Source organism: Crinia signifera, chromosome 3 (genome assembly GCF_055691185.1).
Source record: "Crinia signifera chromosome 3, ASM5569118v1, whole genome shotgun sequence".
Taxonomy (NCBI): Eukaryota; Metazoa; Chordata; class Amphibia; order Anura; family Myobatrachidae; genus Crinia; species Crinia signifera.
Genome location: NC_139219.1, coordinates 335,587,547 through 335,601,441, shown reverse-complemented (window position 1 = coordinate 335,601,441; position 13,895 = coordinate 335,587,547). Strand labels below are relative to the sequence as shown.

The 13,895-nt window shown below is 47.7% G+C and overlaps 1 long non-coding RNA gene across 1 annotated transcript; it reads right to left on the bottom strand.

The window, feature by feature from the left end:
* Positions 1–4,277: 4,277 nt before the first annotated feature.
* LOC146062825 (uncharacterized) lies at positions 4,278–7,431 on the bottom strand. Its single transcript, XR_014471537.1, has 3 exons — positions 7,198–7,431; positions 5,275–5,394; positions 4,278–4,419 (listed from the first exon to the last, which is right to left on the bottom strand). It is a non-coding gene; the product is annotated as an uncharacterized LOC146062825 (long non-coding RNA).
* Positions 7,432–13,895: the final 6,464 nt, after the last annotated feature.

Here is a 13,895-nt window from a genome sequence, read left to right as displayed (position 1 = left end):
ATTTCTAGTACTCGTACTAGTTTCTAGTACTGTGTATGGTTAGGGTTATAGGCTCCGGGGTGTGTGTGTGTATGGTTAGGGTTATAGGCTCCGGGGTGTGTCTGTGTATGGTTAGGGTTAGGGTTATAGGCTGCGGTGTGTGTGTATGGTTAGGGTTATAGGCTGTGGGGTGTGTGTGTGGTTAGGGTTATAGGCTCCGGGATGTGTGTGTGTGTGGTTAGGGTTATAGGCTCCGGGATGTGTGTATGTGTGTATGTGGTTAGGGTTATAGGCTGCGGGGTGTGTGTGTGTATGGTTAGGGTTATATGATGCGCGGTGTGTGTGTGTGTGTATGGTTAGGGTTATAGGCTGCGGGGTGTGTGTGTGTTTGGTTAGGGTTATAGGCTCCGGGGTGTGTGTGTGTTTGGTTAGGGTTATAGGCTCCGGGATGTGTGTATGTGTGTGTATGGTTAGGGTTATAGGCTCCGGGATGTGTGTATGTGTGTGTATGGTTAAAGTTATAGGCTCCGGGATGTGTGTATGTGTGTGTATGGTTAGGGTTATAGGCTCCGGGATGTGTGTGTATGGTTAGGGTTATAGGCTCCGGGATGTGTGTGTGTGTGGTTAGGGTTATAGGCTCCGGGATGTGTGTATGTGTGTGTATCGTTAGGGTTATAGGCTCCGGGATGTGTGTATATGGTTAGGGTTATAGGCTGCGGGGTGTGTGTGTGTGGTTAGGGTTATAGGCTCCGGCTTGTGTGTGTGTGTGTGTGTGTGTGTGTGTGTGTGGTTAGGGTTATAGGCTCCAGGATGTGTGTATGTGTGTATATGGTTAGGGTTATAGGCTGTGGGGTGTGTGTGTGTGGTTAGGGTTATAGGCTGCGGGGTGTGTGTATGGTTAGGGTTATAGGCTCCGGGGTGTGTGTGTGTGTGTATGGTTAGAGGCTCCGGGATGTGTGTGTGTGTGTATGGTTAGGGTTATAGGCTGCGGGGTGTGTGTTTGTGTATGGTAAGGGTTATAGGCTGCGGGGTGTGTGTATGGTGTGGGTTATAGGCTCCGGGATGTGTGTATGTGTGTGTATGGTTAGGGTTATAGGCTGCGGGGTGTGTGTGTGTGGTTAGGGTTATAGGCTCCGGTGTGTGTGTGTGTGTGTGTATGGTTAGGGTTATAGGCTCCGGGGTGTGTGTGTGTATGGTTAGGGTTATAGGCTCCGGGGTGTGTCTGTGTATGGTTAGGGTTAGGGTTATAGGCTGCGGTGTGTGTGTATGGTTAGGGTTATAGGCTGTGGGGTGTGTGTGTGGTTAGGGTTATAGGCTCCGGGATGTGTGTGTGTGTGGTTAGGGTTATAGGCTCCGGGATGTGTGTATGTGTGTGTATGGTTAGGGTTATAGGCTGCGGTGTGTGTGTGTATGGTTAGGGTTATAGGCTGCGGTGTGTGTGTATGGTTAGGGTTATAGGCTGTGGGGTGTGTGTGTGTGTGTGGTTAGGGTTATAGGCTCCGGGATGTGCGTGTGTGTGTGTGGTTAGGGTTATCGGCTCCGGGATGTGTGTATGTGTGTGTATGGTTAGGGTTAGAGGCTGTGGTGTGTGTGTGTGTATGATTATTGTTATATTCTGTGGGGTGTGTGTATGATTAGTGTTATATGCTATGGGGTGTGTGTATTGTTAGGGTTATAGGCTGCGTGGTGTGTGTATGGTTAGTGTTATAGGCTGCGTGATTAGGGCGGGATGTTGTAACATCCGCGGCCCCCTTCGCCGGACATCGCATTTTTAATAACGGCATATGCTATAACATATGCCGTTATTCATGCAAGGGACAGCTCTTGCGGTAAGAGCTGTCCCTTGCGATGCGGTGCCGGCACTGGACTTCCGGGTCTGTGACCCGGGAGTCCATCTGCGCATGCGCAGACCCCGGCGCCGGCCGCAGGGCACGCTGGGAGGGATCCGTGACGGATCCCTCAAACAGCGCTGCGGTAAGAAGCCCATAGGCTTCTGCAGGGATTCGCCAGCTTTAGCTGGCGATTCCCTCCGCAGCGCTGACACTGCGGAGGCGCCATATAGCATATAGAGATGCGGTAGAAACCCCGAAAACGGGGTTTTTACCGCATTTCTGCTATATAGCATCCCGCCCTTAGTGTTATAGGCTAAACCTAGGCTAGATTATGCTGCGGAGGGGAGTGTATGTTAGGTTTAGGCTGTGGCGATGGGTGGGGTTAGGGCTGCAGGTGGGAGGAGAATGGTTGGGATGTGGGGGGGGGGGGTATATAGATAAGGTTAGTCTATGGAGGTATGTATAGCTAGAGTTAGGCTGCAGGGGACAGGGATGTATAGTTAAAGTTAGGATGTGGAGAGCGGGATGTACAGTATAGTTAGTGTTAGACTGCAGGGAGCGGGATGTATAGTTAGTGTAAGGCTGGTGGGGAGTGGGATGTATAGTGAGTGTTAGGCTGGTGGGGAGTGGGATGTATAGTGAGTGTAAGGCTGGTGGGGGGCAGGATGTATAGTGAGTGTTAGGCTGGTGGGGGGCAGGATGTATAGTTAGTGTTAGGCTGGTGGGGGGTGGGATGTATAGTGAGTGTTAGTCTGGTGGGGGGCGGGATGTATAGTGAGTGTTAGGCTGGTGGGGGGCGGGACGTATAGTGAGTGTTAGGCTTGTGGGGGGCGGGACGTATAGTTAGTGTTAGGCTGGTGGGGGGCGGGACGTATAGTTAGTGTTAGGCTGGTGGGGAGTGGGATGTATAGTGAGTGTTAGGCTGGTGGGGAGTGGGATGTATAGTGAGTTTCAGACTGCAGGGAGTGGGGTGTATAGTTAGTGTTAGGCTGGTAAGGGGTGGGATGTATAGTTAGTGTTAGGCTGGTGGGGAGCGGGATGTATAGTGAGTGTTAGTCTGGTGGGGGGCGGGACGTATAGTGAGTGTTAGGCTGGTGGGGGGCGGGACGTATAGTTAGTGTTAGGCTGGTGGGGGGCGGGACGTATAGTTAGTGTTAGGCTGGTGGGGAGTGGGATGTATAGTGAGTGTTAGGCTGGTGGGGAGTGGGATGTATAGTGAGTTTCAGACTGCAGGGAGTGGGGTGTATAGTTAGTGTTAGGCTGGTAAGGGGTGGGATGTATAGTTAGTGTTAGGCTGGTGGGGAGCGGGATGTATAGTGAGTGTTAGTCTGGTGGGGGGCGGGATGTATAGTGAGTGTTAGTCTGGTGGGGGGCGGGATGTATAGTGAGTGTTATGCTGGTGGGGGGCGGGATGTATAGTGAGTGTTAGGCTGGTGGGGGGCGGGATGTATAGTTAGTGTTAGGCTGGTGGGGAGTGGGATGTATAGTGAGTGAGGCTGGTGGGGAGTGGGATGTATAGTGAGTATTAGACTGCAGGGAGTGGGGTGTATAGTTAGTGTTAGGCTGGTGGGGGGTGGGATGTATAGTTAGTGTTAGGCTAGTGGGGAGCGGGATGTATAGTGAGTATTAGACTGCAGGGAGTGGGATGTATAGTGAGTGTTAGGCTGGTGGGGAGCGGGATGTATAGTGAGTGTTAGGCTGGTGGGGAGTGGGATGTATAGTGAGTGTTAGACTGCAGGGAGCGGGATGTATAGTTAGTGTTAGACTGGTGGGGAGTGGGATGTATAGTTAGTGTTAGGCTAGTGGGGAGCGGGATGTATAGTTAGTGTTAAGCTGGTGGGGGGTGGGATGTATAGTTAGTTTAAGGTGCCCACAGACGCATCGATCCCGGCGTGCGTTCTGTGCTTAACTAGCACACATCGCATCGCATCGTATGCCTTGTGCATGCGATGTGCATGCGATGCGATAAAAAGCTAGTACAAAAAGTATGTGCAGCACATACTTTTTGTACTGTACGATGAGGTGCCGCGGGACTGCGCACCCCATCGCATAGCATCGCCGGAATCGGTGCGTGTGTGGGCACAATTAGACTGCAGGGAGCGGGATGTATAGTTAGTGTTAGGCTGGTGGGGGGTGGGATGTATAGTTATAGTTACGTGGGGGAGGGGGGTATACAGTTAGAGTTAGGCTGGGGGGATAGTGTCAGCATACCTTCCAACTGGCCCACAGTGTCCCGTGGTGGTGGGGGCAGTTGGGAGACAGCCGGGCGCGCAAGGTGTCCCTCTTAATAGCAGGTTTGGGGAGGTAGGGAGGTGTGGTGTTAGGCTGCAGGGTGTATGTAGTAGCTACTAACCTGGCCCACTGTGCTTCAAAGGAGGCTGCTTTTGGGGGACACTCTGGATGATTCACCTCTCTGCAACTCTTCATTCATCCTGTCCGGACCTCTGGTTCCAGGTTTCCTGCAGCCTTCTTCTCCCTCCTCTGCTTTTCAGTGCACTCTCCTGAGCTTCCTAACCTTCTGCTGCTGGCACCGCGCGGTTCTCCTCTTCTGCTCCCTCCAGCAGCCAGCACTGGGACTGGAACGGCACAGAGCAGGCTAACACGTGTCCTGTGAAGGAGAAGAGACAATGAAGATATGCCACCTCTGTGCTAGGTATGCCCCCACAGTGCTAGGTATGCCCCACAGTGCCACACATATGCCCAGACAGTGCCAGATATGCCCCCAGTGCCAGCCATATGCCCCCACAGTGCCAGACAGTACCAGATATGCACCCAGTGCCAGATATGCCCTCAGTGTGCGATATGCCCCCCACAGTGCCATGCCCTCCACAGTGCCAGATATGCCACCCACAGTGCCAGATATCCCCCCCCCCCACAGTTCCAGATATGCCCTCGACAGTGCTAGGTATGCCCTCGACAGTGCTAGGTATGCCCCCCACAGTGCCATGCCCGCCACAGTGCCAGACAGTATCAGATATGCACCCAGTGCCAGATATGCCCTCGGCAGTGTCAAGTTTGCCCCCAGTGTGCGATATGCCCCCCACAGTTTGCGATATGCTCCCCAGAGTGCCAGATATGCCCCCCCAGAGTGCCAGATATGCCCCCCCACAGTGCCAGATATGCCCCCCCCCCACAGTGCCAGACAGCATCAGATATGCACCCAGTGCCAGATATGCCCTCGACAGTGCTAGGTTTGCCCCCAGTGTGCGATATGCCCCCGAGTGCCTGATATGCCCCCCCCCCACAGTGCCAGAAATGCCCCCCCCCCACAGTGCCAGATATGACTCCCGTGTGCGACATGCCCCCCCACAGTGCCAGATAGGCCCCCCAGTGCCAGATATGCCCCCCCTCCCACAGTGCCAGATATGCCATCCACAGTGCCAGCTATGCCCCCCACAGTGCCAGCTATGCCCCCCCCCACAGTGCCAGATATGTTCTATTGGTGTAGGTTGGGTATACTTACATTAGACTGCTGTTGGAATAGAAGAGGCTCTGACCCGACCACTCACTGGAGGCTACAAGGTGCAGTTGCCAGGGGCTTTCAGGGCTGCACTGTCCGGGGCTTTCAGGGCTGCACTTCATGCTGCGGGCGACAGAGCTCCCCAGAGTCAGGCTGTGGGGTTGGGGGTATATATTTAGGCTGTAGGGGTGCGGGATTATAGTTAGGCTGCAGGGGAGGTGTAGAGTTAGGGTTGGGCTACAAGGCAGTGTATAGTTAGTTAGGCTGTGGGGGATGTATAGTTAGTTAGGATGTGGGGGTGCAGGGTGTTAGGCTGCGGGGGTGGTGGGGTGTATAGTTAGGGATGCGCTACAGGGGGTGTATAGTTAGTTAGGCTGTGAGGATGCAGGGTGTATAGTTAGTTAGGCTGTGAGGATGCAGGGTGTATAGTTAGGCTGCAGGGGTGGTGGGGGTGTATAGTTAGGCTGCGGGGGTGGTGGGGGTGTATAGTTAGGGATGCGCTACAGGGGGTGTATAGTTAGTTAGGCTGTGGGGATGCAGGGTGTATAGTTAGGCTGCGGGGGTGTATAGTTAGGCTGCGGGGGTGGTGGGGGTGTATAGTTAGGGATGCACTACAGGGGGTGTATAGTTAGTTAGGCTGTGGGGATGCAGGTTGTATAGTTAGTTAGGCTGCAGGGGTGGAGGGGGTGTATAGTTAGGCTGTGGGGATGCAGGGTGTATAGTTAGTTAGGCTGTGGGAATGCAGGGTGTATAGTTAGGCTGCGGGGGTGGTGGGGGTGTATAGTTAGGGATGCACTACAGGGGGTGTATAGTTAGTTAGGCTGTGGGGATGCAGGGTGTATAGTTAGGCTGCGGGAGTGGTGGGGGTGTATAGTTAGGCTGCGTGGGTGGTGGGGGTGTATAGTTAGGCTGCGGGGGTGGTAGGGTGTATAGTTAGGGATGCACTACAGGGGGTGTATAGTTAGTTAGGCTGTGGGGATGCAGGGTGTATAGTTAGGCTGCGGGAGTAGTGGGGGTGTATAGTTAGGCTGCGTGGGTGGTGGGGGTGTATAGTTAGGCTGCGGGGGTGGTAGGGTGTATAGTTAGGGATGCACTACAGGGGGTGTATAGTTAGTTAGGCTGTGGGGATGTAGTGTGTATAGTTAGTTAGGCTGCAGGGGTGGAGGGGGTGTATAGTTATGCTGCGGGAGTGGTGGGGGTGAATAGTTAGGCTGCGGGAGTGGTGGGGTGTATAGTTAGGCTGCGGGAGTGGTGGGGGTGTATAGTTAGGCTGCGGGGGTGGTGGGGGTGTATAGTTAGGCTGCGGGAGTGGTGGGGGTGTATAGTTAGGCTGCGGGGGTGGTAAGGGTGTATAGTTAGGCTGCGGGGGTGGTGGGGGTGTATAGTTAGGGATGCACTACAGGGGGTGCATAGTTAGTTAGGCTGCGGGGATGGTGGGGGTGCATAGTTAGGCTGCGGGGGTGGTGGGGGTGTATAGTTAGGGATGCGCTACAGGGGGTGTATAGTTAATTAGGCTGTGAGGATGCAGGGTGTATAGTTAGTTAGGCTGCGGGAGTGGTGGGGGTGTATAGTTAGGCTGCGGGGGTGGTGGGGGTGTATAGTTAGGGATGCGCTACATGGGGTGTATAGTTAATTAGGCTGTGGGGATGCAGGGTGTATAGTTAGGCTGCGGGGGTGGTGGGGGTGTATAGTTAGGGATGCACTACAGGGGGTGCATAGTTAGTTAGGCTGCGGGGATGGTGGGGGTGTATAGTTAGGCTGCGGGGGTGGTGGGGGTGTATAGTTAGGGATGCGCTACAGGGGGTGTATAGTTAATTAGGCTGTGAGGATGCAGGGTGTATAGTTAGTTAGGCTGCGGGAGTGGTGGGGGTGTATAGTTAGGCTGCAGGGGTGGCGGGGAGAGAGAGAGAGAGAGAGAGAATGTACCTTGCTTCAGCTGCAGATACCGGGTGTTCAGCTCTGGCAGCACAAACATCCCCAATGTCACACAGATCACAGGGCTGCCTCTCATCCCAGCCTCACTCGATCCACAGGCGCTGCAGGCACAGTTAAGGAGGCTCTTCCTGCGCGACGCAAAATACACTAATAAATAGTGTCACAAGAACATCACGCCGCTGCCCGTATGCCGCCTGTGTCTCCCGCTGTTCTGCTGCGCCCCCGCCTATTAGCGTGGTGCTTAGTGCTGGGGACAGCAGCACGGCACCTCTCCAGGGCATGTACAGCGGCCGTAGCCCGGCTCAGGCTGATAGGATGATGCCTGCTGGGGACGGGGGTAGCTGCCGGGGGACTAGTGGAAGCTGCCGGAGGAGGACTTACCCGGCGCTATGGGGTGCAGGCTCCGGGACCAGGCGACTACAGAGACAGTGCCGGCTCAGGGGCTGGAAATAGCGCATCTTACCGCTGGTTGCTACATGGGGATGGGGAAGCTGGCGGGGACGGCCACCGCACGGAGGATGCTGGTAGGAGTGTAGCTCTGCTCAGAGAGCGTGGGTGATGTGTCCTGCAGCGGCTGGAAATAGCGCGGCTTACTGCTGGATGCTGGTGGGGACGGCCACCGCACGGAGGATACTGCAAGGGGTCTAGCTCTGCTCAGAGAGCGTGGGTGAAGTGGCCTGCAGCCACTGGAAATAGCGGGGCTTACCACTGGTTGCAGCATGGGGATGGGGAAGCTGGCGGGGACGTCCATTGCACTGTTTGCGAGCAGGAGTCGGCCATGTTTGTGCACCCAACTGAAGCCACTGTACACCTCCTGTAGGCGGCTATGTACTGCGCATGCGCAACAAGTTGGAGCTCCTATCTCTATAATGGGGCATGTTTCACTAAATTATAAAAAAACTGTACCTATCTGAAAATCCTCAACCCCAAAAGGCACTCCACTGGGACAATATCTACCTAATAAAACAAACCCCAAGTCTCAATTGTTCCTCTACCCCGAGTTATGCCTTCCCAAAAAAACCCTCATAGACTAACATGGGTGACAAAGTGTCATTTCTGAAGTGTCAGAAAAAAACTGACAGTTGGAAGTTTAGATCGCTCCCAATTGGTCATTTTTTAACATTTCGCCCTGAAATTTGGCACGCAGCACCGGTTGACGATTCTACGCGTACATGCCAAATTTCAGCTCAGTACGCCCAGTCACTTTTGAGGTGCAGTCCCTCAAACACCATGCCCCCATCCGAAAAGTTCCCTATGGGAAAAATCCGTTCGTTGGATTCAGCCTTAATATATACTACCGTGCCCTTATAATATATATATATATATATATATATATATATATATATATAAATAAATAAATAAATCAAGCATTTGTTTTATATAGATTGTTTTTTTTATTTTAGAATTAAATTTGTAAATACATGAAATGTGGGAGATGCACATACAGCGGTTAAGCAGGTGACGGGGGGGGGGATCTTTTCAGATGCTTTAACAAGCATCGGATCTTGATACATTTGATAACATCGCAGTTCCCATTATAAAGATGGGAACTGCGGTATTACTTTTTTTTTATATTTAAATTTTTATTATTTGCAATTTTTGACATATAAAAGACCAGGACAACAAAGTCCGTACATTTTATACACGACAATACAATACAATCATACAAAACGAAAAGAAAAAGAAACAACAAAAAGAGAAAAAAAAAAAAAAAAAAAAAAAAAAAAAACATTACCTATTTGACAAGAGTTTTCCCTTTTTCCGAACATTTGGTTTATTGGGGCAAATAATCATGGAGTGTGTTACCACTCTTCTCTGGCTTTTTGCCAATCTCTCCAAAGTTTAACCTTTTTATTATTATATTTCTTCCCCGACGTTTCCATCTTATAATTATGTTCTATTTTGCTCACTACCTTCTGCAGTGTGGGGCTCTGCTCCTGTTTCCACAGTTGCGCAATTGAGGCTCTCACTGCACATATTATTTGGTTTAATAAATACTTTTGTGAATTATTTAGTTCTATTGGGAGTATGTGTAGGAGGGTCATTTGTGGCGTCAATTGAACTGCTGAGCCGATACACTGCAGGATTAGGTTTCCTATCTCTGTCCAGAGATCTATCAAACTATCACAGGCCCAGAATATGTGTTTTATATCTCCTTTCTTTTCACATCTCCAGCATCTATCTGGTTGATCCGGGAAGAATGTGTTGATTTTGGCCGGTGTGTAGTATGTCTGGTAGAATACTCTATAGAATTTCTCTATCTGTATTGTAGAATTAGACATCTGGTTTACCGAGGAAAACAGTTGTGCCCATTGTGCCTTATCCCAGGAAAAATTCAACTCCCTTTCCCATTTCAGCTGCCATCTTGTTTTATTTTCTTCTCCCTCTCTCTCATGTTGGAGTATTTTATACCAAAAAGTTATTCCCCCTTTTTTTTTAACTCCGTCCACTTGGCTTATCCAATCTTTCGGGGGTGTTTTTGGGACTGTCGTCTCAAATATGCTAGATTGGAGCCAGTGTCTAATTTGGAGATATTTAAAAAACTCCGAGTTGGGAAGATCGTACTTGCTTTTTATCTGCTCAAAGGACATTAACTGTCCCTTTTCATATACATTATCCAATGTTTTTATTGCGTGGTTCCCCCACTGTTCCAAGCTTAAGTTTGGTATTATTTTTGATAAAACATTTAAGGGGAGGCACGTTATCGGGGCACCTTCTAGATTATTCCTTCCCATAAGGTCCTGCCACTTCTGTAGGATCAATTTAGTGGCTTCTGCTAAGCCTTTACAGTTTTTGCTTATTTTGTGGGGGAGCCAAATTAGATCTTTAGGGGTCAATGTGGGTGACTTATTGAGTTCCGGATCAACCCAGCCATTGTTTTTCATGGGACAGCTCCAGTTCTTAATTTGGTCTAATAGCGTGGCGGTTTGATATAATTCTAAGTTTGGGACGGCCAGTCCCCCTCTCTCTTTGGGGAGCATAAGATATGTTTTGGCTATCTTTGGTCGTTTATTTCTCCAAATGTATTTGTTGAAAAGGGAGTTAAATCTCTGAGTCCAGTACTTGGGTAGTCTTTTTGGAATGGCTCTAAACAGATATAAGATCTTTGGTAGAAGGAACATCTTTAGGGTCGCCACTCTACCTATTACAGAGGTCTCGATGCTCATCCATTTATTGACCTTTATATTTAGCTGGGCCAACAGAGGGGCATAGTTGAAATCAACTATGTCCCTTTGTTTGGCTGCTAATTGTACCCCAAGGTATTGTAGAGAATTTTTTTTCCAGTTAAATTTATAACGTTCTCTCAGATGCTTCTGTTCGGTTGAGTCTAGGTTCATTGGGAGAGCTTCCGTTTTATTCGCATTTAATTTATAGTATGAAACAGTTGCGAATTTCTCTATAATAATTAATAAAGCTGAGAGTGATTCCTCTGGGTTCGAAACAAAAAGGAGAATGTCATCTGCATAGAGTAGGATTTTATTCTGGGAACTCTCCCCCAATGGACCAGAGACTTCTCGGCTCTGTCTGATTAATTCCGCCAGTGGCTCTATTGCTAGTATATATATTATGGGAGAAAGAGGGCATCCCTGCCTTGTCCCGTTTGTTATCTGGAATTTATTTGAGGTATACCCGTTACAGAACACTGTTGCCGATGGAGACGCGTACAAGGCAAGGATGGCTCTAAGGAAGTTACCCTCCAGTCCATATCTCTGAAGGACCTTTTCCATGAAGGTCCAATGCAAGCGATCAAACGCCTTCTCTCCATCGAGCGATAGGACCACTAGCTGGAACTCTGCTTTTTCAGCATACTCCATTATATGGAGTGCCCTATATACATTATGTGGGCCCTGTCTGTCTTTTACAAAACCAGCTTGGTCTATATGTACTAATTCTGTTAATATTGGCGAGAGCCTATTAACAATACATTTAGCGTAAATTTTAATGTCGGTGTTAAGTAAGGCTATTGGCCTATAGTTTGCGGGTATTGTAGGGTCTTTTCCTTCCTTCTCTATCATGACTACTCGCGCTTCGAGCATTTCTCCTGGAAATTTGCCTAATCTGTTTCCTTCTTGAAATGTTTGGAGCAGGATTGGGGCTATCTCTTCTTGGTATATTAAGAAAAAATTATTTATAAAGCCGTCCGGGCCCGGACTTTTATTTGGTTTCAAAGATTTAATTGCTACTAAGATTTCTTGTTGGGACCATGGAGTGTTTAATTTTTCTCTCTGTTGTTCAGTGAGTTTAGGTAGTTTTACTGTATGCAAGAACTGATCGATTTCGGAAGGGGTAGGTTGTGAGGTACCTTCATCTGTCTTTAAATTATATAGGTTACTTAGGTATTTGGAGAAAATATTTGGTATATCTGCAGGATTTGTTATTTTCTCGCCTTTATGGTTGTATAGGGCTTTTACTGCATTTTTAATTCTAGCGCCTTTAATTTTTCTGGCCATAAACCTCGTGGCCTTATTGGCTTCACCATGGAATTTTTGTTTAAACCTCTCGAGTTGGAGATTTATTTGCTTTATATTTAGTATTTCTAATTCATCTCTTGCCTTACAAAGGTCTTTATAAATTTGTTCATTAGTGGGGGCGTTTTTATGTGTCTCATCTAATATTTTTATTCTATCTTCTAGTTCAGTAGTCTGCTGTAATTGCTGTTTTTTTAACCTAGAGCTAATTTGGATAATTTTGCCCCTGATCACTGCCTTTAGCGTGCACCATAGGTTTATTGCATTGGTCTGTTGTGCGTTATTGTGGGACATAAATTCATTTATTGCTTCCTTTAATTCATTTTTAATTTCTGGAGTGGAGAAGAGGGTGTTGGGGCATCTCCAAATTCTGGGGGTCAAGATAGCGGCACTTTGTAGCCAGCCCACTGCTACAGGTGCATGGTCCGAGCAGGAGGCGGGTAATATATCTACTTTGCTTATATTCTGGAGAGTAGTCCTATCTACGAATACGAAATCTATTCTTGAGTGTGATTTATGCACTGTTGAATAAAAGGTGTAATCTCTGGTAGTTGGGTTCAAGACCCGCCATGTATCGTACATTTCCGCTTTGTGTAGAACCTCATTAAATTCTTCTGCTTTTTTCCTAATTTCTTTGTGTGACTTAAGTTTTTGGAGGTCTGATTTATCTAATTTTGGGTCTCTTATCATATTGAAGTCTCCCAGGACTAATCTTGTTCCCTCTGCAACCGCATTAAATTTCCTCCAAAAAGTTTTTATAAAGGTGATTTGGGAAGTGTTAGGGGCGTATACTGAGGCTATAGTGGTTTTCTTGTTGTTAAGTAGGCCTTTTATTATTACGTATCTCCCTTCTTTATCCATTACTTGTGTCTCTATTTCAAAATTGAGATCTTTTTGTATAAGGATAGCCACTCCCGCCTTTTTTCTTAACGCACTAGAGCAATATACTTTAGTATATCTCTGGTTACTTAGGTTAGGTTGTGATACTTTTGAAAAGTGTGTCTCCTGGAGTGCCGCTATTTCTACCCTTTGATCATGGAGGAATTTCAAGATTCTGTTCCTTTTTTGCGGCGAATTTAGGCCTTTGACGTTTAATGACATTAGTTTAATTATTTTGGCCATACTAACTTCAATTTCACGCTACTGCATGACACTGTTTTACAGAGCCCCAATACATCCATCTTCTTCGAAGGGTCCGGAATTCTCTTGTCATTACATACAATACAAACAACATAGACATATAATCCCCCACCCATACATAAAACATTAAATGTACTATAATAAGCACAAAAGAACTCTCCTATCCAGGTGAGTTGCATGTCATTTATTGGGGGGTAGCGACTTTACCTTTCCCCTCTCTATTTGCTTATTCTTATGTACCCCATCCCCCACCCAAGGAGGAGATATAATAAGTAAACCCTATTGGTTTTCCCCTGCTTTAAACCTAATTTCCCAAAAAAAAAAAAAAAAAAAAAAAAAAAAAGAATCGGGGTTATAGGGGTAGGATATTGTGTTTAAGATATTGTGTTTGTAATGTTCGTCCTGTGGCTGGGCGCTTCCATGACGGGTAAGTTCAGCTTTTATCCGCCCTATATATATGCTAATTTTGTTGATATCTATATCATTTTATGTAAACACTTACATCCTATTACGCTATGATAATGATACTATATGGCCTATTTCGTGTTGTGTAGTGATTTCCTCATGCTTCTAAGATGGGTAGTAGAATGTGGGGGGAAGATACCGTGTTTATAATATTTGTCCTAGAACTGGGCATTTTTCCGTGTTGGGTGCATTAAACTTTTATCCACCCAGTGCTCATGCTGGTTTTAGTGTTATTTTTAATATTTCACCCAAGGTTTATATTCTATTACTTAATTACGTAACTAACATAATAAATATACGCTAAGTCATAATGTGTCATATTTTCTAATGCTTCTGCTGAGCTGTCATTGTTTCATTTACATAATTTGTGAAAGTGCATCTAAGTTCTTAGAAAAAAAAAAAAAAAACCACACAACAAGAAAAGGCCACGTAGTAGGGCCGCGCTTAGTTCTGGTTAGTGCGTTACCTTATTTTCTCTAGCTTCTAGGGCAAATCTTACTTCTTATAGATGTCTTATTTCATATAAATGCATATATATTCGTTCAAAATCATAGTCTTAGGACAGAAAACCATCACATAACCATAGTAATATTACTTCCCCCCCCATCCCCTCCC